Below are 17,517 nucleotides of genomic sequence, written 5' to 3'. Positions count from 1 at the left end.
TGCAGTTGAAGCCTTCTTGCTCACTGGATGGATGTCGGGTGGACCCTAATCCCCGTTGCGGCACGTGAGTACCCTGTGCGCTTTGCAGACGGCTAAGTGTTATGCACAATACTCTTGTTTTTAGTTATGGCAACTCAAATTATTTCTTCTTGATGTGGGGCATGTTAATACATCGTAGTATGCCCGGCATAATTTCTAGTTTTGTGCGCTCATATGTTCGCTCACTGCACTATAAATTGTTTCTTGTTGCATGGTGCACGGCATTATACCGGAAAGTTTCTTGAGACTAGAGCTGCTCCCTTAACATAATTGTGCCCTAGTTTCCAGTTTTATATGCCCGCTTTAGAATGTTCTTTTATGTTGAGTAGTGGGCAAACTATTACCTAAATAAGAGATGTGCCGCATAGCCCCACATTAGCACTAGGCCTGGGCGCTAAATTCCGTTCCGCTCGCGGAATTTGCGGAATTTGGGTAATTTCGCGTTCCGCGGAGAACGCAAAATTGCCCAAAATTCTGCTTTCCGCGACTTTGCGGAATTTTTTGCTTGCTCTCGTTCTCAAAATGCGTGTTCGCGAGATATTTCCCCCTGAGCACGCAAAAAGCTTCGCGAACAAGGAATTCCGCGTGTTTGCGGAATTTCTGCGTGTTCGCGGAGATTTTTTACTGCTTCGCGGAGCTTTGCGGAGCGCGACTACGCAAATTCCGCCCACCCCTAATTAGCACACGTCTCTTTGAGTAGTGTAATGATGCACATTTGGTTCTAAAAGCATTACGTCTTTATTTCAGAGAAACGCCATGGACAATCAGTTAATCTCTTATAACTATTACGTTTCCTAGCTATCCTGTGCTAATATGCCAGGACCTACAGCCCAGAAACAAAGGTATTTTCATCTTTAACACTACGCAGGTATATACCGCATTATGTAAAGTATTGAACTGAGGTTTTTCTAAGATGTATTACTTTGCCTCCTGCAGATATATATGAAAGCGGTCTTTCATTTTAATCACCTCCGAAGTACGGTCGGTTTGATGTCTTGGGCTCAAGCGTCTTCTCCATAATCCTGTTCATATTTTTTGAGACCGGTATAATCATTGTCCAGGTGAATTCCTGTTAATCAGTTCTCGAATTAACTTCTTAGAGCTCACTCTTTTACACCATTTGTAATAGATGGTTATATTTATATTCTCTAGATTCTTTTTCGAAATTCTCATCATTGAACATTTTCAGTCAACCAAATATACTGCGGATCCAGGGCTCTTGACAGGTAATGACCTGAATATACCTGGATGCTTAGCAATTTCTTTTCATTATGATCTTGTTTATAGTTCCATTTGTCGGTCTCTTTTACAGAATTACTCATCCTCCAAAGATTTATTACTAGTACCTAGATGCTACTTGATCCTTGGGTAAGTTGTGCCTATACTACAGGGTCCTCTGATAAGATTCACTGTTCTTCCCTTTTTTCACATTATAAGTTCTGCCTCTGCATCACTCTATTGGGTGTAGAATCTTTGGGTATCCCTTTCTCTCTCTTTTTTTTATATATTTGATGCACTGGGTTTTCTTCAGGTTAATTTTGAATTATATATGGAGTTCACAGCATGCATGTATAGTGTACAGCCTATATCCTTTAACAGACTCAGTGTACTTCATTGCTTTATGTTTTGTCATGTTATATGATTTTTTTCATACAGATATTTATGTGGCTTCTCCTGCAGAAGGTGTGTGTCATGCCGAAACACGCGTAGAGAATACTATCTACATTTACAAAGCCTAGCCACTTGTGGTTTATACCACTCTAATATGAATTTTTATCTTATATGTTGTTGAGCTATTCGCTCCATAAGTGTATGTGAATTCATTATTTATATTACATGTGTTGTCTGTGATGTTATTATGGATGTTTATATCAGAATTTTAAAATTTGTATGAATAAAATGAACTGTTTTTAACTGCTTAATGGTAGTACACTGAGCCTGTGTTTATCATCCATTATGTATAGGACCTGATTTTCGCCTGGTCTTCAGTTGCCTAGGAATGTTCCTATAATGAGAAAATATCCAGGCTTACTCAACCCAAAAGCCAAGAAAACGGAGGTGTTGGTGAATGTCATTGACAAAAGGCAGTTCCCACCACTATGGCCACGAACTAAGCTACTGCAAATTCACAAGAAAATATATACTTATGGGGCCACTGTGCTACACTTGTGCTTTCAACGTGGTCTCAGATCTGTAAATGCCACATTCTGTATGACTGACACTAGGATGCTCCTCAGCCCTAGCACTGCATTATGCAGATTTGATGGGAAAGGTAAAATTTGGGTTGTGGTTGATTTTGTTATAGATGGTGCTATGAGGAAAGTCTTGAGCTCTTTTTGTAATGTGTAATTTGTGTTTTGTTGCAGAAGATTGGAAAATATAGTTGCTGTGTACAGGAAGCTGACTCTGTTTTCAATTCTTCACTATAATGATTTTGACTTGATCATGTGGGCCATAAATGTCTACATTTGCGCACAATTATTGATCCAAAAATAACAATGCAGCCTTCATGGAGACTTCACTACCCAGTACAGCAACTGACGGTGGCCTAGAGCAGTTGAAGAGACTGTTCTCTGCTTCTTGGTGTGATTCAGGTAAAGTATCATGAGTATGGGTCAAATAGGGAAGGGGTGGTTGTGAGTAGCTCTCTGAAAAGAGGTGGTAAAGTATGGAAGCAATTTGCTGGTCAGAGCAAGGAAACGTGGTTGAGTAAAGCTAGATACACTGAAACTGCCATGGTTGTGGTGAGACCTTGGGCTTCCGGACCTATTCCTTTATTATCCTGCTACTCAATTAGAAGCATATAGGGGCTTATTTACAAGCCCCTTGCGCCGCCGGTGCGTCACATTTAATATGGGGAAAAGTGATGTACCTGCGGCGCAAGGGGCTTGTAAATAATCCCCATAGTACATTGGTGTGATCTGAACGATATATTGGAGTAGGCTGTATTGGCAGGGACGCATCTCCCTAATGACTGAAGCCCTTATTGATGTGCAAGCACAGCTCCAACCTTCCCACACTTGGTCAGACATGCGGGAGTGATCTGGAAGACAGTGGGTAAAATTATCCTGGAAAAAAGACTGTATGCTCCAGACATAATATTTCCATTATAAAATGCGAGAAGAGGGGTGTCGCATAGTAGGAGACCTCTACTTAAATAAACAGTGTTTCACATATGATGAAGCACAAGACTCCTTTAACCTGGATGTGGGCCAGTTCCTACACCATGCATGATTAGCACAGGTAACTAGAGATATCTGGACCATGTTCCCAGAGAAACCTCCAGTATCAGAGGTAATGACCAACATTCTTAATATGACAGGATGCAGATGATTAATCACTAACTTATCTAATCACTAATGTATCTAATTTTCAGCCTTAGTGAATGGCATGGCCAGCAACACTTTAACCGACACAGACTGAAGGAAAGCCTGCAAACAGGTTAAATGTATTTCCCCAAATGCACTGTTCAAATTAATACAATTCCACTATCTGCATAAAACATATCTCATGACCCAGAACTGGCCAGGCTCTGTCCTGGCACATCGTCAACCTGTCAGCAATGTGGCACCATTTGCTTTATATGGTTTGGATGTGCCAGTGGGTAGCTGATTTCTAGGGAAAAGTGGCATTACAGTTAGAATTTCCCTATTAGGAATAACTATAAGATAAAAATCAGGATGACTGCTTTGGGTACAATATTAGCTAAAACGTATACAGCAACCATTGGATGACTCTGGACACCCCGAAACACAAGAGATGGGAAAAGACCTTATTGAATGGGCTACGGCAGATGAACAAAAAATGAAAAACAAGAAGAGGTGAAACATTGACAGAAGATTTAGCAGAATGGCCAGAGATGTTCACAAAAGTGACTAGCCCCCTGACAACAGAACACCTTGAGGCAAATATAGTAAGTAATAATTGTTGATGGGAAACAAATTGAAAAGTGGGACAAGATATGGCAATTGAATCACGCATAGAAATGATTAGATGAAGGTGATAAATGAAAATGGAATATACACGATAGAGATCATACTGAAAGTACTGGAATATCGACAATATTATCTACTGTTTGATAAAAATGCAGGGGGGCATGGCCAAGATGACGTCTTGGTAGGTAGCTTATTCGGAGCTCCCCAATCCCCCCGCATTTTTTACAGCTAATCCGGCAGCGTGGGGGTGCCGACACCGTTGAAATCCCCACCAGAGTAGTGCTGCACTATCGAGAGAGTGAGCCGACCATACCGTTGAAGCAGTGAATCCCTGCGGAGCTGCCGGGCGACCGGAGTGGCCTACGACAGTACAAGCAGAGCAGCGTATAACCAGCACCTCACGGTGGCCCCTGTGTGCCCTAGGAGCCGCCGCAACGTATCACCCGAATAGCGTCCCTCCCGGCGGAGCAGAGGATAAACCCACCTGGTGCTGCTCGAGTGGGACCCAGGCTGCGACCTTACGAAAGGCCCCGGCGCCATCGATGACAGAAGGCCTCACCCCTCAGGGCGTGGCGGGGGAGGAGCAGCTGCGACCATGACCCACACAGTGCCCTACTACCACCGCTTCATCTGCCATACCCCCTCACCTGCGGGGCTTGTTGGAGAGCTTCCAGCTGCTGTCTTGACGGCCCTCCCGAACCAGATCAGCGCGGCTCCTGAAGGATGTGTGGGAAGGGACACGCACTACGATATGCCAGTCTCGGGAGGCCTTGAGATCCGGCTCAGACTTTCATGAGACCCCAGAGGTGAGTGCACGAAGCAGGGGCATCAGGCTGAGCCCCTCTGCCCATGGGCCCAGTTCGGAAGGCATTCTGGAGTCTCTAACACCGGCACCAGCATCTCCTACTCTGGTGGAGCTCCACGATTGGCTTGGCACATTGCCGGAGGGTCTGGCTGGGCGATGGGTGGCTTTGGTTTTGTGACTAAGCGAAGAGCTCCAGAGGGCGCAATAGCGTTCCCAGTCCAGGGACGCGGCAGGACCCCTCCACTCGCTGACCTCGATCCAGGGACTCCCAAGGCCTTAGTGGCTGACACCAGCACTTCTTGTTAGCGGTGGGGCCCCCAGGACAGAAGAGTGCACTCCCGGGTGCTCGAGCTGGGAGGATAGCGCCATCACAATAGCGGTGTGACAATAGGGCCCCGGAAGCAGGCCTCTGACATCTGCCGCGCCCTCGCCACAATGAAGCGCGAACTCCACGAGACCTGCGAGACGTATGTCGTGATGTGGACTCCCTGGGAGAACGAGTCCACACGCTGGAGGAGCACAAAACTGGAAGGGACGAGGAAATTGAGACCCTCCAACAAGAAGTCCTCCAGCTGCAATACCAGAACCTGGACCTGCAGGCCCATACCGAGGACTTAGAAAACAGGCCCCGATGAAATAACATCTGCATCCGATGTATGGCGCATGATGACGGTGACGATGATATCGAGGCTCTCGTAGCAGGCCTATTCCGCTCCATCCTTGGAGAATCCTCGGAATTCCCGGTCAAGCTGGATCGCTCTCACAAGGTGGGCCCACGAAGAGCGGCTCCTGCACCCCCGGCGGACATCTTGACCTGTGTCCATGATTATCAGCTAAAGGAGAGGATCCTCCGCGAGTCTCGGCTAAATCCAGACTTTGCATACCAGGGACAGAAACCCATGCTATTTCAGGATCTGGCTGCCTCCACATTGCTCAAACACAGGTCCATCCGGCCGATCACGCTCCACCTCCGGGAATCCGGCATAAAATACTCTTGGTGGCACCCGTTCAGGTTGATTTTCTCCTACAAGGGGGAGCTCAGACAAATCCGTTCACCTCCAGCTGCCTATAAACTCTTGGGCATTGACTAACCCGTGCCGGACCAATCCAGCCAGAGCCCACGTCCTGGCAGATGCCGAAGCGGCCATGGATGGACCACCATTAAGCCACCGAGTCCAGCAGCGCGCCCTGACCCAGACACTATGGCCAAAGAGCAGCAAGCGGTGCTGTCATCCCTTGCATGAGCATCCTCGGAATGAGGCGGAATTTACACTAACTGCATTCTGGTATCTTGAAGGTGCACCCTTGTCCCAAGCTGATGGTGCTGACAATCTTTCATGGGCTTTATCTGGTGGTAGCGGGGAGCCACGGGCCACAGGTACCTCTCTCTCTCTTTTCTAACAGCAGGACGCTCTGGACATTGACTTTGGTTCCTTATATCACGTAGATGTTTTCGTTCTTTATGGGGTTTTGTTCTTTTCAATGTTGGGGTCTCCCTCCCCCCCCCCCCGTTGAGTCTCTCTCGACATGTGCACAGGGTAGCAACCCTTACACGTTAATCGCATGTTGTCTGGGATACCCCGGGATCAGGACAGTAATGGGTAGACTGGCTCTTAGGCAGCTACAGCGCATGGCATCCCACTTCACGTAGATGAGTGTTACGATTCTAACGTTAAATGTGAAAGGGCTTAACAGCCCAGTTAAATGTAGAGCTATCCTGTCTTATCTGGAAAACTTCAGGCCCATATTTGCTTATTGCAAGAGACACCCGCTTTCCAGTGATACCCATAGAATGCGCTCTAAGATTTTCCTGCAGCAGTACTTCTCTTCCCTTCCCACCAAGAAAGCCGGGGTTGCTATCCTGGTTGCTCATATGTTTCTGGGAAGATGGGAGCCAGGGTATCCGAGATTAAAGGGAGGCCCCTAGCACATTCTGTGATCTTAGGGGGACACACACTCAAGTTGGCTACTATATATGCCCACAACGAGGGCCAGGAGACTTTCTTACACAAGGCGATAGGTTACTTGACATCTACACCCGATCAACAACTCCTTATCGGGGGCGATCTGAACATTGTGTTCATCAGTCAGCTTGACCGTTCTGCACATAGGCAGGGAAAGACGGGGTTCTCTCTGATACACACCATCAGTAGCTGCACGACCTGGGACTGGTGGACATGTGGTGGCATTTTCACCCTCACACACTTGACTACACTTTCTACTCCCATCTCGGGGGGGACGTATGCAAGGCTGGATTACTTTCTAACGACCCGTTCTCTTCTCCCGTTAGCGCAGATCTCAGTAATCAAACCCCAAGCACTCTCGGATCATGCGGCCCTAACTATGACTCTGCTGTCCCCCCCACCTCTAAGCTGTCATACTCCTGGAGAATCAGGGGCACACTCTTCCACCGCCCTGAAGTTGTAACACGCCTCACGAAAACACTGGGAGACTTTTTAGCTACTGACAGCCAGGATACCTCAATTGTCTCCCTTTGGGAAACCCTCAAACTAGTAGCCCAGGGCGACTTCACAGCTACGGCGGCTGCAGATAATAGGGCACACCGAGAGAAGAGGAATGAACTTTCCAAGCAAGTACTCGAACTGGAAGGGGTCCATAAGAGGACAGGGGCCCCTCGAATTTGGAGGAAGCTAAAAGCAGCAAGGGCGCAGCTGGCTAGCCTCGATCTCGATAGGGCGGAATACGCTGCACTTCACTTGAAGGACACATTTTATACCGGAGGGGACAAATGTGGCCGCTTGTTGGCCCATAAATTGCACGCACAGCGACAGGCGGCGACAGTTCCGCTCATTCTGACTGAAGGGGGCTTGGAGAACACACAGGGGGAGGATATAACTAATACATTCCAAGATTTTTATGCAAATCTATACACCGCTCAGTCGTTGCCTGACCAGAACCCCTCCAGGTATTGCCAAGAGCCCCGCGCTCTCCATGCCACTGGAATCAAGCTATCCTGGCTGAAGAGGGGTGAAAACCTGAAACTAGTCCAAGGATGCTTGTTTCCAGTCCAGGGAGGACCTGGCCTGGCAGTTCGGGCTGGACTGTTCCCATTGGGTTGGGGACAGGGTCAAGACTGATTTGCATATGGCTGGGTCCAAACTGGAATGGCATGGTGAGCAAAAAAACAATGGATTTAAGCCCAGATCTCTGTACTGGAGTGAATGTATGACATTGTTCTGCATTCTGTCCAACAATAGTTCTTTTTGAATTTGTCACCCCGAGTGGGACGGGTATGCTCAGACGTGAGTCCCCTGCTCTCCATGCCACTGGAATCAAGCTATCCTGGCTGAAGAGGGGTGAAACCCCGAAACCGGTCCTAGGATGCTTGTTTCCAGTCCAGGGAGGACCTGGCCTGGCAGTTCGGGCTGGACTGTTCCCATTGGGCACAGGGTCAAGACTGATTTGCAGATGGCTGGGTCCAAACTGGAATGGCATGGTGAGCAAAAAAACGATGGATTTAGGCTCAGATCTCTGTACTGGGGTGAATGTATGACATTGTTCTGCATTCTGTCCATCAATAGTTCTTTTTGCAATTGCCAAGGCATAAAACACTCCAGGTTGACAGCTGAACAGGAGGCGACACTAGATAGTCCCATTAGAACCGAAGAAGTTATCTTGGCCATAGCTCGACTTAAACTTCTTAAATCCCTTGGCCCTGATGGATTTACCGCCATTTTTTACAAAACCTTTTGTTCAATCTAAGCCCCAATATTGACTCAACTTTTAAACGCCTTTGATGACACCATGGAGCTGCCGCCTACAATGCTTTTATCGTCGGTGGCAGTTTTACCCAAACCCGGGAAAGACAATAGATATTGCACCTCCTATAGGCCGATATCTCTCCTGAACACAGATTTTAAGATCTTCACAGGAATCCTTGTAGCTAGACTGGAACCTATGATGCCGGGATTAATAGACCCGGATCAGGCCGGATTTGTTGCAACTAGGCAGTGTAGTGCTTCCTATCAATAGACGCCGAAAAGGCGTTTGATAGGGTCCACTGGCCCTTCTTGGAGACGGTCCAAGAGAGGTTTGGGATTGGGCGCCATTTTCGCCAATGGGTGTTCAGTGGCTACAGCCGCCCTTCAGCTACTGTTAAGGTAAATAGTTTCACCTCTAAACCCTTTAATATCACCAGAGTCACGCGACAGGGCTGTCCGCTCTCCCCCCTTTTGTTTGCTCTTTACATGGAACTGTTGACCCAGCGGGTTTGGGAGAATCAGCAGATTAAGGGGATACTTTTTGGGGGCGAGCGACATACTATCAGCCTTCACACGGAAGATGTCTTCGCCACGCTGGAGTCACCCCACACCTCAGTTCCTGCTTTCTGGCCGAGCTAGAGGAATTCACAGCAGCTTCTGGTTTCAAGGTCAACTTGGCCAAGTCCAAAGCGTTAGGCTTCTCATTGAAGCAAACCACCATAACTGCCCTGGCCCAAGCGTGCCCCATTTTTTGGGATCAAAAGGTTATGCCATACCTGGGTATCCTGCTGTCCTTATCCACTGCTGAGATGATATCCATCAACTACTTTCAGCTACTGCGTCAGACAAGGCAGGAGCTCAAAAGATGGCAGCTGTTTAATCTCTCGTGGGTGGGCAGATTGGCAGCCCTCAAGATGAGCATACTCCCCAAAATCTTATACCTTTTTCAAACCAGTCCGGTAGTACCTCCCCCAGGTGTTTTAAAGCAACTACAGTACGAATGTATCGCCTTTGTTTGGGTCGACAAGAGGCCGCGAATAAAGAGGGATCTGAGTTTAAGACCCCATGAGGAGGGGGGGCTGGGGATTCCCAACCTTGATCGCTACTATAAGGCGACACAGCTACGGACTCTAGGCCCCCTGGGCTATATGGCTCTCCTGTGGCTCGAGCTACACTGAAAGCTTGGGATGCTACAGCAACGGTCTGACTACCTTCCCATCACCCCTTACTTCCATCACAGAAAATCCTGATTTTTCCCTGGGCCTTGATTGGGAGGCATTTAGGCATTAGGACAAAGTAGGGCACAGCTCATTAGGGCATTTTTGTGATATTGAGGGCCCTTGATCCTTTTAGGATTTAAAATCTGATTTTAATATACCCGAAATGGAACGCTATCATTATCTGCAAATACGACACTGGGTAATGCAACCCCAGGTTTGTCCGGGAGCGGAGAGGTCCTTTACTCAGTACGAATGCTGGCTGCTCTCGAAACAATCCACAAAGCGACTTATCTCAGAACTATATCACATCTTACATCCCCCAGAACAGGTGGTTAAGTCAGTGGGCCAAAGACGGTGGGAGGCTGAGCTTGGTCGGAATCTGACTTCTAAAGATTGGACAGACATTCACTACAGAGCCCGGCATTCAGCACGTAATATATCTAGCATTAAGACGGCCTCTAAGATTTTGATGTATTGGTATCTTACACCCTCTCGACTCCACAAGAGCGATCCTGACCACTCCCCTACTTGTTGAAGGGGTTGCGACGCCAAAGGCACACTATTACACCTGCTGTGGGAATGTCCTACCCTTACTACTTACTGGAAGCAAGTGCTGGACGAGATCAATAGCCATTTTGACACCACGCTATTACGCTTCCCTGAATATGTGGTCCTGGGAGTATCTGACAGGCTTACCTTTCCTCTTAAATCTCATAAGGGTAAGCAACTAGGTATAGCTCTAGGGGCGGCACTACAAAATATATTATCACATTGGGGCACAGACAGAACACCGACTGTACAAGGGTGGCTGCATCGACTGTGGTATCTTCTTAGCATGGAACGCATTTCTTTCCAGCTTCAAGGAGATGGGTCTTCCTTTGCTGATGTGTGGCGGCCCTTGGTCTACCTGCTATACACTGAATTCTGTGAACTATCCAGTCCTAGAAACGCCTTCTCGAGTTGAGCCAAAACGTGACCTAAATATTACTTTACTGTGTAATGGAGTGAGGCCTGATTTTTGCTTCTCTGTCCAGACATTTTGAACAGGGAAGGAGACGGGAGGGGGGTGGAGAGGGTTTGGGGAGGGAGGGGGGCGGGAAGTTTCATTTAGATATTATTTTGATGCTCTGAGAAACAAAACGATGGTTGCCAGCCCATGATCTGGGCCTCATTTCTCATTGCATCTTGTTTGCTGATAAATCAATAAAATGATTTCAAACTAAAAATGCAATAACTTTTTTTTTTAATGTATGCAAACAATTGGAAATTTGCCAGTAACACTGTAATGTTGGTATGTTGGGGTGCGGAAGCACACATTACCTCAGGCAGCCTATTAACTGCCTGCCCCCCAAGACAGTGAGTTTGCAAAAAACACCTTTCCCATTTACCAGCACTGGGAATGCGAGCACCTTTTTACCTTTCCATAGCAAAATCCTAAACTTTAAATAGAGGCATACTTGCTAGCATTCTGGAACCAGAAAGGGTAGTAAATTGCAAGGTTTAAAACCACTAATTAGCATAGTGATGAAATCACTGCAAGTCACATCACGTAACCTCTGGCTTGATTCTGATACCACCGAAACCACACTCCCTGACTGAGGACTCGGGTCGAAGGAAAGTATCATGTGGCTCCTGACCCAGACAGTATCATGAGAAATAAACATTGTTACCTCTACGATTGAGCCCTGTGACCAATTGTAACTACACGAACACATTACTTCATCAGCAAATCAAACTGCTGTCCAGCTGCTGCGGAGACCTGCTTTTCAGCACCCTTGTTGAGTTGACAGCTCTCAACCTCCCCAGGGAACTGAGTTTAATCTTTTAACAAATTCAATCTGGAGTTTCCCCAAAATAAGTTGAACGACTCAAAGATATAAGCAGGCTGTAGTTTTGGTGAAAAGCAATAACCTACTTTCTGAGGGAGTTGCCCAAGCTCACAGGAGTAGGGCGCTTTCATTTACGGGTGCTTCTGCATAGGGCACCAGAGCAGGAGTGACAGCAGAACTGAAAATATGTCCCTGATGCGCCACCTAGGGAGTTACCTGCCACTCGCCATGCTTCCCCCTTTAGTTTATAATCGTGTGATATTTCATGAATGTACTTTACATTACCACAGTCTGTGTGTTTGATTGGCGACTTGGTAAAATCTTTCCATATTTGTCACTCTCCACAGAGATGAACTGATGAGTATCCTCCTCACATGTTTCGATTACTCTAATATCATCTACACTGACTCCCCACAAAAACCATTGCCATGCTCACAAGACCTCAATACCAGATGGCTAGACTGTTCCTCGGGGGGTGTAAGAGGGACCACATCAATCCCACACTTAAAAAATGTTTCAGGCTCTCTCTGAATCCAGGATCAAATTTAAGGTTTTGTGCTCCAGCCTTAAAGCATAGTGTGCATATGCTGGCAAACCTATGGAAACTGACTACCCAAACCTGAGCTCTTCCCAAGAGGCTGAAACATGGAGGGAGATCACTGGGAATACAAGACTTAAATTAGGACAAACAGCATTGCATTAGCAGGTTTAACCAATCGGCAACAAATGGTATCAATCCCACCTTTTTGTTCCGAACCTAAAACCATGAATTGTGAGAGACTCTAGTGATCCCTTTTATCACCATTTTGTTTTAATTTTTATGCAAGATTCCTGGCTAAACTGCTGCATAAAATAGGCCCTAATTATTATTTGCAAGTGTATAATACACAATTGTACTTTGACCTTTTACGTTTGTCAAAATATGCCCAACATCCTAGGTCCTTGCTGTCAGACAGTCTTACTGCCACTCATAGGTGGATGTCAATTTTGCTTTATGTCGGTCAGAAGATCCATAAAAGTGCATGATAACAACATCTCAATAAGATACATATAAAGACAAAGGTACCCAATTCACTAAAATGCATCTCAGTAATAGATTAATATCATAAAAGGTCTGTGTACAAAAGTAGGGCACAAAATACATCTCCATAATTAGGTGATTCCAAATCAGCTGCTACACAATTCATTCCAAGAAACAATTTAAAAGATGAAAACTAATTTCAAAAGTTTTGCATCGTTTTATGCTAGAACACACCAAAATAACTCCCTACTAACAAATCCAATTAAGGCCAAAACCTCAAGAAAGGACTACTATTATAAATAAATAGGCGCTAGGAGGGTCCGCTATGCCAACTGTAATGTCTAGCAGTGTGCACTGATTCAAGAGATTTCCAGCGTTACCTACATAAAGTGCGTAGTGCATACATAAAAAGGTTAAAACATCAATTAAGACAGCTTTTGTTTCGGTAGGACTCACCCTAAAAAACTCATTAGCATATAACAGAATAAAATTAACCACGATTTTTAGCAGATATTTCAAATTCATCATTGTGTGGTATGGTGTCAGAGAGACTATGAGAGAGTAAAACATAATGTGTTCTGGAAATATTACAATTTCATTCCTCTCTTCCTTCGTATATGGCTAACAGCAAGCAAAAATCTACTGACGCCAAATACAATTAATTGTGAGCTATTTGTTTTCAGAACTCTAAGGGCCTCCAAAATATTTCTAATCCTCAGACCCAACCACATTGGCTTTATCCATTTCCTTCTTGTGACAACATAGTCAGGACAGAAAAATAGGATATACGCAATGTTTTCCTCAGCGTCTAGCGAACATCAAGTGCATTTGGTTTCCCTCCCCACTATTTGCCTAGGTGATCATTTAGCTGTAATTAAGTTAATCTGGAGAGGCTTGTATTGAACCTTCATAAAGAGAGTTTTTGCTAGTTGGGGTTGGATTTCATCAAGATAAGGTTCAAAACTTGGCATTGGTTTAAAAAGTATGAATTGTTTGGCAAGTCTTCCCATTCTGCATTCAAGAATGACCTTATCCAAAACGAAATCCCAGTGAGTATGCTTTAGTTCATTCTTGAAGTTGGCAGTCAGGGAGCTAGGGTCAGTTAAAAATCTGCTCAAGCCCAACTGGAATATATCGTTGACCTACAGTAGAAAGAGAATGGGTGCCAGATCAATAAATGCCACGTACAAGTGCCCAGCCTTCAATTTAACATATTTCCAAACTATACTTAACAGTCTGAACACCTGGTTAATTTTAATTGTCTTGGTTCTCAAGCCTGTCAGGCATATTGAGAGAATGTCATTCTCTATTATCCAGTCGTTTAATTTATTCAGTATCAGTTTTGCATAGACTTTTGGGAGGATGTCTATTAGGCTTATAGGCCTATAGGTGGCTGGGTCATCCTTGCTGCCCTTCTAATGGATGGGTCAATTTCAGCCCCCTTCCATGATTCTGGAATAGGCTCCCCTGTCGCCACTGCATTGCTTAATAAATTGACATACAGCACTCATATTTCTAAATCATGCTTCAGAAGGTCCCTAGGTATTTTGTTAGGTCCTGGGGTCTTCCCTAATTTAATGTAATCTATGGCTGCTCTCCTCTCTTCTTTACTAAAGTGGAGGATCGGTTCTCACAGTTTGTGAAATGGTGCCTCGAGGGGTTTAATAGGATTTATACAAGACTCTGGGGCCCTACAGTATAGTTCAGAGAAGTGTCTGCACCAGGTATCTGGGTCCAAATAATGGTCTGTGTTAGTCCTGCCTTTTTGTGATCATGTGCTATTATTCTCAAGAAAGTAGCCTGGTCTTTAATTCTGGCTGCAGTAATAAGATTGTTCCAATTGGCATCTTCCCAACTCTTTGACACTTTTAGTACCTTTTTGTATTCCACCCTAAGTTGCCTTATCTGTGCCATATTTTTTTTCTTGAGTGTCACGAAGAGTCTTCTCTTGGCTAATGAACACTCCTTGTTATACCAAGGGGGGGTTAGATGAGCTATAAGGTATTATAGATGCAAGTTAGAGACTCAGTTCTATTAACAATACTAAACCATTTACAGCTGTGAGAACGTATTCGTGGTGACAACAGCTTGGGCACCAATCAACCTCCCCGTCACAGTTAAACACAGTAGGAGATGATCACTCTCTTCTCTGGTATCCACCTTGAAATTATTCAAGTAGCCCCAATGTGCGGCGCTCACGACAATGTAGTCTATTCTAGACATGGTTGCACCTCTTTTGAAAATGTGGGCACATTGACTATCCGAAGGGAACCAGCCATTACAAGCCCTCAACCCTCGCTCTCTAGTAAAGTGGACTAGTTGCATAGCTACTATTGTACACGGAACCGAGGAATCTATACTTAGAGAGTCAATTCTTCTGGCCTGGTCTTTATCCTCAAAAATTGATTCTAGTCCTGTAAACGGGTTCAAATCTATAGCTGAAATCTTCCCCAATGAAGACAACTCCCTGTGACTGTATAAAATCAAAGGCTCCATCTAACAGGTGTATGACTGGCGACTCTATGGAGGATAATTTGGGTCTTATATATACATTAAAAACATATAAGTCCATTTTATGGGACGTTCTTAGTTTTAGCCCAAGAACATCTGGGGAGGAGATGTTCAAAACATCTATGGTAATGCTGAGGTTGATCTTTACCCATATAGCCAACCCGCCAGAGCGCCTCTCTTTTTTTTAGAGGCTGTCACACCAACACTGAATGTCCTATACCGTTATTTAGGTGGAGACTCAATCAGCCAATTTTCTTGTAGTAGACAAAGTTCAAATGTCCCTATATATTCCTGCCAATCCGTGTCTGTACGTTTTTGTTTGTAGCCCTCTATATTCTAAGAGATCATCAAAACGTTTGGTGTAGGTATCTGAGGGTTTGAGTCAGGGCTGGATGTCAAATAACTACCTCAAACTAAATCCAACCCATTGCACTATCCCTTTCTAACATTGAAAAACAGTTATCCTCATTGAATGTTTCCCCCAGGGTCCAGTTGGGCGTTGGGCTGGCTACTCATGAGGAACCGCAACCAACCCCCACAACTTTGAGAACGGAGCGGCCAGTGGCAAATGCACCCTCTCATGTATTAAATACAAGATCAAAGCCACTGCCAGCTCAATTAAAGAAAGTTGTGGAGCCCCCTAAACCCCTAGGCCCTGCCAAAATCTCGGAAAACACACTACCTAAATCCCCAGGGCCAATACACCCTAACGATAATACCAGGGGGGAGCACGGGCACCACATACATTTACCAGCAGATGCAGATCCATATGTTGTGATCCTGACCGGTGTTCCCGAGTTAAGGCCAAAAACCGAGGAACCAACGTGGGCCCTAAAAAACAAGGTCCAGTATTGGCTCAATACCAACAGACCGCTCCCACCCTCCTGTGGTAGTAGGATCCTAATGGTGCGTAGGGCCCCTTGGGTGGGAAGCGAGAAGAAAACAAGCCAAGGGGACTGCATCATAGTTAATTTTGACAATCCACGTACGGCGGATTACATTTGCCGTCGTGGCATGTGGCCTAAGTACGATGGAATAAAGGTGAGAAGGCTCTCTTCCTTTTATCCTCCCACAAACTATTGGGCCGACATCCCTGATAGGAACATGCCACAAATAAACAACTGGAATTTAAGAAGGGAGCGGAGCGATTGGCCGGATTACGAGGGCAGAGACGCAGCTCTCTCTGTTGGCTGGAGAGGCTTACCACTCACTAACAGATTTAGCTGTTTAGAGGAAGTGGATTGACCATCACTGGGTTCAGTAAATGGCCCTGAGGTCATTGAACTCGATAGCCCTAAATTATCCCAGCCCCTAGATAGTTTTGTCTCTGAAAACAGTATTGATTCCACCAAGACTGGCTCATCCCCAAAATTAATTGCTCAAGAAACTCCGCAGGCCTCTGCTCTAAGCCCATGCTCCACTGTGACCACAGGGCATGGGAGCATACCGCCTAAGCTCTCCACTGAGCTTGTGCCCCCCGTTCTATTCACGCCCTCTATTGTCCACCAAAGTGCCCAAAAAAATGTTGTCCACGATCCTCTTGGTACTCTAAAAATTCTAAGTTGGAATCTTGCTGGTATCCACAGGAAATTATGCCTTCCGGAGTGGAATGCCTTAGTAGAGGCACACTCGATCTGTTTATTCCAAGAGACCTGGAGTTTAGAACCTTCACACCGGGTAGGTTATGTCACCTATTTTGTCCCTGCAGTTCTTGCTAGAAATGGGATAGGCCGTCCCTCTGGAGGCCTACTCATTTGGATAAGTATTGCTCTAAATCTTCGTATAGATGCAAAACAAATTAATTGTCCAGACATCCTAGGAATCTCCCTGAGAGGTCCCCAAAGGGGATTTATTCTTGATATATTTAATGTATATGCCAGAGGTGCTAAGTGTGGCTCTACGTCTCAGACAGTTTCCATTCTTGACATGATATTGAGAGAAAATACAGTCCAAGCCAAAGTTCTGGTCGCGGGCGACTTTAATTGTACCTACGAGCCCCTGATTCAGGATGACGCTTCTGACCCGGCTGAGGATGACGAAAGATGGGGCATCCCGTCTTTGGCCATCCCCCCGGTTAAAAGATGGTCTGCAACTGCGATCCAGTTGAATGCTCTAACGCTGGAGTTCGGCTTGAGAGCTGCCAATGGCCGCACACGCTCAGATCCTATGGGCGCGGCCACTTTTAACAGACCTAATTGCACCTCAAGGATCGACTATATCATGTTAGATCACTTTCTCTGGGGTTTTGTCCAGGATATGGTTGTTTTGTCCACCGTTGAAAGCGACCATAATTCACTTTCCTTGTCCCTTAGGAATCCCTGGCCCAACGATAGGATCAAAACATCTCCTAAGGCAGCTAACAAAATCTTTGTCTCCTCTTGTGGGAGACGTCTGAAGTGGAGTTTGGTCTCCAAGGATGAAACCAAACTCAACAC

The sequence above is a fragment of the Triturus cristatus genome, chromosome 7 (assembly GCF_964204655.1).
Source record: "Triturus cristatus chromosome 7, aTriCri1.1, whole genome shotgun sequence".
In the NCBI taxonomy this organism is placed as follows: Eukaryota; Metazoa; Chordata; class Amphibia; order Caudata; family Salamandridae; genus Triturus; species Triturus cristatus.
Note: the sequence above shows the minus strand (reverse complement) of the source record.